This window comes from Gossypium raimondii, chromosome 13 (genome assembly GCF_025698545.1).
Source record: "Gossypium raimondii isolate GPD5lz chromosome 13, ASM2569854v1, whole genome shotgun sequence".
NCBI classification, from domain to species: Eukaryota; Viridiplantae; Streptophyta; class Magnoliopsida; order Malvales; family Malvaceae; genus Gossypium; species Gossypium raimondii.
Window position 1 is genome coordinate 34,295,776 of NC_068577.1, and position 7,409 is coordinate 34,303,184.

General features: G+C 32.2%; 1 pseudogene; it reads left to right on the plus strand.

Annotated features, from left to right (window-relative positions):
- The first annotated feature begins 4,919 nt into the window (after positions 1 to 4,919).
- LOC105783606 (uncharacterized) lies at positions 4,920 to 6,712 on the plus strand (annotated as a pseudogene).
- The last annotated feature ends 697 nt before the right edge of the window (positions 6,713 to 7,409 follow it).

A 7,409-nucleotide genomic window follows, 5' to 3' on the forward strand; every position in this document is an offset into this window, starting at 1 on the left:
TAACAAGCTTACATACCTTATGCTCTTGTCTTGGAACAACAAATCCTTTCGATTGCTCCATGTACACTTCCTCTTCCAATTCACCATTTAAAAATGAATTTTTAACATCCATTTGGTGAACAACCAAATTATATATAGAGGTAAGTGATACTAAGAGTCTAATTGTAGCAATTCTTGCTACTAGAGCATAAGTATCAAAGTAATCAATACCTTATTTTTGTGTAAAACCTTCGGCTACCAACCTTGCATTAAATTTATTAATGGTTCCATCAACTTTCATTTTCTTTTTGAAGATTCATTTACAACCTATTGGTTTGAAACCTGGTGGAAGATCAACTAAGATCCAAGTTTGATTTCCCATTATTGAATCCATCTCATCATTTATTGCTTCTTTCCAAAAAGCAGAGTCTTGAGATTTCATTGCCTCTTCAAATGTAATAGAATCAGATTTCGTATATACTTTCACATTTTCCTTCTACAAGAAACATAAAAAAATTTGGTCCAAAATCTTTGACCTTTTTAATCCTCTTACTTCTTCTTAATTCTTGACAAGATTCATCATTATTATCAATTTGTTCCAATGGAATCTCATTCTCATTTGAAGAATGAATCAATTGTTGTGGCTGTAATTGTCTTGATATAGAATTAAATCTATTTTCATCAAAAATAGCATCTCTTGATTCAATAACAGTATTAATTGAAATTGAATCATTTGGTTCAATTACCATGAACCTATATGCCTTGCTATTATATGCATAACCTATAAATATGCATTCAATTCCTCTTTCACCTAACTTTTTACGTTTAGGTGTTGGAACTTTGACAATAACTCTACAACCTCAGACCTTCAAATAATTAAGGTTTGGTTTTCTTTTCTTCCATTGTTCATAGGGGGTTATTTTAGTTTCCTTATTAGGAACTCTATTCAATATATGAAAAGCTGTTAGAACAACTTCTCCTTAAAAACCTTGTCCAAGACCTGACTATGATAACATTGAATTTACCATTTCAGTCAAGACTCTATTTTTCCTTTCAACTGCACCATTTTGTTGTGGTGTGTAAGGGGATGAAACTTGATGGACAATTCCAGTGGATTCAAAATAACTTGGATTATAGTATTCTCCACCTCTATCCGATCTTAAGCACTTGATAAATAATTCACACTGAAGTTTAACTTCAGATTTATAAACTTTAAATTTATCAAGCGCTTCATCTTTTGAATGCAATAAATATACTTAACAATATCTAGAACAATCATCAATAAAAGTAACAAAATATTTCTTTCCACCTAATGTAGGAGTATTATGCATGTCACATAAATCACTATGTATCAAATCAAGCAATTTTGTTTTCCTTTTAACCTTAGGGAAAGGGTTTCTTGTAATTTTAGTCAACATACATGTATTGCATTTTTCAATATTATTATTAAAAACAGAATTAAATCTAACTTATACATGTCATTCAATTTTCTATAATTCAAATGACTTAATCTATAATGCCACAAACAAAAAGATTCAACCATATAAGCAGAAATAGTATTTTTATTCTTATTAATAATATTGAGTTTGAACATACTCTCATACATATACCCTTTCCCCACAAAAATTCCTCCCTTCCTCCCTTAGACAAAATTAACTTATCTGCCTAAAAAACAAGTTTGAAACCAAACTTATTCAACAGACTTCCAGACACTAAATTCTTCCTAACTTCTAGTACATAATATACATCATTTAAGGTTAAAACCTTTCCAGAAGTGAATTTTAGTTCAACAGACCCTTTGCCTTTGATTGCTGCGGTGGAAAAATTTCTCATGTACAAGACATTATCATTTTCACTTTGTGTGAACTTTGTGAACATGCTTTTGTCTTTGCACACATGTTTGGTTGCTCCGGTATCAATCCACCATGTATTATCATCTTGTGTCATATTAATTTCAGATATCATTGCAACGAACTTTTCGTTATTATCATCCTTAGAAGATGATTTCTTTCTTAAAAATTGACTCATTCTTGAAATGTCCCGGCTTTCCACAATGATAGCATGAGCCCTTTTGTTTCTTTTTGAACTTAGGTGCTCTATCAGTCTGTTTGAACTTTCTCTTGAATGTTTAGTCGTCTGTACTTCCTGCGTAACATGCACTTTGGCATTTTCAGAATTTAGGTTCTGATCTTGTTTTCAATATTCTTCTTCAATACGAAGATGGTTTGCCAAAGCCTCAAGAGATATTTCCTCTTTCTTATGTTTTAGACTTCTTTTAAAGTCTTTCCAAGATGGAGGAAGTTTGTCTATTATGGAGGATACAACAATCATTTCATCCATTTTTATATCATATTATTTGAATTGATTCAGCATCTTGGCAATATCACGGAATTGCTCCATAACAGAACGACCATCAACCATTTCATAATTATTGAAACGACTGACAAGAAATTTTTTACTTGTAACATCTTCAATCATGTATCTTGTCTCCAATTTGTCCCATAATTCTTTAGCGGTGACCTCGTTTTGGTAGGTGTCGAACAAACCATCAAATAAACCATTCAATATGTGGCTCATGCACATATAGTCAGCATTGTCCCATTTTTGTCTTTCTCGGGTTGCAACAACAGATTCGTTTTCATTCTCTTCAGGTCTTAGAGTATCCAAAACATAAGCAATCTTCAAAGTTGATAATAAGAAGTGCATCTTTTTCTGCCATCGTTGAAAATTGCCACCATCAAACCGATCAAGTTTGACAAAGTTGGAAGCCAACTCCCTTAGTGTTCCTCTTTCATGTGTTGTGGTAGTCATCATGAATAATATAACCTTAAAATTGTTAGTACAAATCTCCGATGAGGAAAATCTCGAACACACGAACGGAACTCGAACAGAAAAAGAAGAAATAGGACAAGGCTCCAAGGCGTGTGTCGAGCCACTATCTTTAAGGTTATATTCGCCCCCACCTATCTTCGGTGTGCAAATGAGTTCCAAGCAAATTAACCTCGAGGATACAGTGAAGCCAATGATTATTTGCGTTTTGCACTTACGAGAATAGTCCAGTACGCACTGAGCAATGTATAACAAAAACTCAATTTCTACAAAGGATTTCTGCAGTAATACTTTATAGAATAATCTAATAATATTAGAAAATGAAGGAAGGAAAGAAAGAATATTTAGAATTTGTTGGTGTGTTTTCCAAATGAAATCTCATTCCTATTTATAGGAATTTTCATGTCTCTTCATAGAGACATCTTTCATCAATAGGTGTCTTTTTTAATAATAATGTCTTTAAAACAAATATATAATTATTCATTTAATACTATAACTATTCAAATAATATTATTTAAATAGTTATAATTGTTTTTCAAAAAAATCAAATAATGGACCTTTTGATTAATTACACCCATTCATTTATAGTTATTGAAACACTATAAATATTTGAAAATGTTCCAACACACGCCATTCTTGAAACTCAAGTGTAGCTGCATCTTTCAGTTTGAAAAACTCCCCATTAATGCACCATTCAACTTTCATGTGATAAGTGACATACATGAATCATTGGCAGAACTCATAATAGATCTAATTAGTCATTTAATCTGATTGCTAGCAAAAAATAAATTTAGAGCATAAAGGCTGCGAATTGATTTGGATGGGAAGAGGAGCAAACGAATGTGATTTTCAAAGATGTGTTGAGCACTAGTGTCATGATAAAAATGGGTGGGAAGAGAGCCTTGAGATTTTTATTAATTTTTAAGATACAAAATCAATCCAGTCTAAAATATTAGAGTAATTGCAATAATTTTAGAATATGACAATGGGTAGAACAAATCATTGCGAATTAAGGAATTGGGCTACATCTAACTCTTTCTTATGAATTGTGCAACGTATATAATCTTCCAATTTTCCTTTTAAAATGAGTTATTCCCTTTTGTTTATTTATTTTATTCTGTTTTCTGTTTATTTTCTTTCCAATGCAATTTAATTGTTACTTTACTTACTAACTTGATTAATGTGGTAAAATTGACTCAATTCAAATAAATTAATAAATTGTACCCTCACTACAAGAATTAAAAGGGTAATTATCTTCCTTTATCATCAAACTAAGAAAATATATATCTAAAATAAACCTTTTAATTTATTCCCATCTTCTTTTAACATATTATTATTAGACGAGTATTAGCGCGATTATATTTTGATTTAAATCACTGTAAGTTGATTTAATTTATTATCAATTTTATCGTTGATTATGGTTGTAGTTATGATATTTATTTTTTAATGTTTTATAATATTTTTATATGCAGTCTAACCATCATAAAATAAATATATTAGCATCAAATATTTAGACATTTTAGGAGATAAAAACAATCACAAATTATTACAATATCTTTATATAAAACCTTTAAATAAAAAATTAAAATGAACTGCCATTTCACCTATATTACATTCAATAAACAATTTTTTTATAAATAAATTTTTCTCTCATGTGATAATCTAGCTTAATTTTAGGTTTAAATAAAAAAATATCCATTTTTCTTATTAAAAGTTGTATTTCAATCAGGATTCGGTTACACTTTTTTGACCAACATTGCCAAGATGAAAGGAATTTTGTTTTTCTTTTTCTTTGGAAAAGTTTAAACTCTTTTTCTTTAGGGTTGATCCTGATTTCTGAAGCGTTCATTATTTTGCCATCTTTAATACGACCACATAGAGAAAATTTCTACCGACCGACAACCAGGAACATTCAAAGCACAAAGATGCATTGCCAAAATTACCAAGAAATCAAAAATAAAAGCATACTAGCTTTGTAAAATTCTTTTAAAAGAACGGTATCTTAACTTCGATAACTTTACTAACAAAAAAAGAAACAAAGAATGAAGGCTACAACCAATGATAACCAATTAGAAGAACCAATAGGGATTTCCTCCCTGAATGAATTTAGATTGATCAAAAACAGATTTAGATAAACAGAAGTAATGGTATTTTTTACCTTCTGTTTGGAGAAGGATCAATGAATCTTATTCTATACTTTCAGAAGTGCAGTGGAAAATTGTTTTTAACAAGTTTAGTTTAAGATTTAACAGTTTGTTTAGTTCAATGTAATGGTTACATCATTACGGCACGGTTCAAAATTCTACGATAAAACAGATGATTGAAAGCTCAAAACGTTGAATGATTGATTCCGGGTTTTAGGTTTTTGTTGTTACAAGAGGAATTGATGCTTGAAACTTGGTGGAAGCAATGCAAAGATGGAGGAGAAAAAACATGCTTAGAAATCAAGAGGTGAAGAGTGGCGGAAGAGGGTTTTCAGAACATCCTAGATTGGGGGTTTCTGGCTTAATTTGAGAACATCTTAGATTGGCAGCTGACGGTAGATGATGGCCGAAGGTGGTGATGAACTTCAACCTTCAAAGCATGAACCCATTATTAGTGGCCACCAGAGATCAAGCTCTCTCTGTTTTCAACCACCCTTTCTCACAATCTCACTATTTCCTTGTTTCTAATTTAAAAAATGGTTCCTTTCTATCTCCTATCAATACCCACACTTCGTTTACCACTCCTAAGCGATTCCAACCCACCATTGGTTGTTTAGGTGAGAGGAATACACCTGCAAAGACACTTAGATTCTGGAATCGCCTGGTGCTCACCAAGGCCATGCTTGTTTTGATGGTCTCAGTGCTAAGCTTGTTGAAAGAGCTGGCTTTCAGTATTGTTTCACCAGTGGTACCTTCTCTTTCCTTCGCTTTCTTTTCCATTTTTTTTCATTATTTTGTTTCTTTGAATTTATCCCTCACATAAGTTTGATGCATTTCCAGTATCAAAATCTGAAATGTATGAGTTTAAACGATTTTCGCTATCCCATTGCTGAACCGTTTTGAGATGGTATGCGTATTAACATCCTTTGTTGTCATCATTAGGATTTTCCATTTCTGCTGCTCGCCTGGGATTACGGGACACCGGATTTATTTCTTATGGAGAAATGGTGGATCAGGGGCAACAAATTACTCAGGCTGTATCGATTCCTGTCATCGGAGATGGCGACAATGGATAAGGGAATGCGATGAATGTGAAGAGACCTGTTAAAGGATATATAAGAGCAGGCTTTGCCGGGATCATTCTAGAAGACCGGGTTCATGTTCTGAAAAAAAAAATGTCATCTTTTGAAATATTTTTATTGCTGTATTGACATTACACAAACACTGTACTGCCGTAAACAATGTTATGGTATTCTAAGCAGTTGTTTTTTTTAGTCTTTGAATTGCTTATTTGGTTTTGTTCGTATTTTGAGGCTCGGGTTTTTATCAAACTTCACTGTTAGGTGTCCCCAAAAGCTAGCGGTCATACACAAGGCCGGAAGGTGGTGTCCAGAGAGGAAACTGTTATGAGAATTAAAGCAGCAGTTGACGCTCGCAAATAGAGTGGTTCCGACATTGTTATTGTGGAACGAACAGATTCTCGTCAAGCACCGTCTTTAGAGGAGTCACCCTGGAGATCAAGAGCTTTTGCTGATGCCGGAGCAGATGTCCTTTATATTGATGCACTAGCCTCTAAAGAAGAGATCAAAGAATGGGCAATTCGGCGGAGCAAGAAATAGCAACATTATTCTTTTATACAATTTTGCCCATGATTTCGTATTATTTCCAATCTTTATTTCAGTCTTGTTCATGGTTCTTTTCTGATTCTCTCCGTCAATTCCCATAAAATAACTACAGAAAAAAAATTAGAACCAATCTCCCATCACCCATCAGACGGTCTATGAATTGAGATTTGCAGAAAGATGCTTTGTTGTCCAAATATTTTTTTTTTACAGGAATGATAGATGAAGACCACGAGATGATGAACAATTTTACAATAATGGTAGTGGTAGAGAAGAACAAAAAAGAGCTAAAACTCAGTGGAGTACTTATGGATCCATAAAAGTTTTGATTTGTTCACATTTTCAATGGGATTCAACCACATCTAATGACTTTTAAACAAAGTAACAAAAAAAAGGAGAATTTTGATACAGAAGCTTTGTAGATAGGCTTTTGGAAGGTTTTTAGGAAAAACAAAATAGAAAATATGAAAGAGGAGATCAAGAAAAGCTCTTGGTAAAATTTGAATAAATTCATGTTGGTGGCTAACGTGATGGAAGGTAGCAGCAAAACGATGGTCGATGGACGATGGTGGCGGAAGGTAACAACAGTGACGGTGGTCTATTTTATTCTGGAAAAAAGTTAAACATGAAGATGAATTTGGGGACAGGGAGAGGACCAACGAAGATGGAGGAAATAAAGGAAAATCTTTTAATATAATTTAATATAAAATATTTTTTAAAAATTTTAGAAAATATAAAATAAAATATTTTATATTTAAATATTATTCTTTTGATAGAAAATATTATTCTTTAATATTAAATTGATGTGGAAAATATATTTATACATATTGTTTTG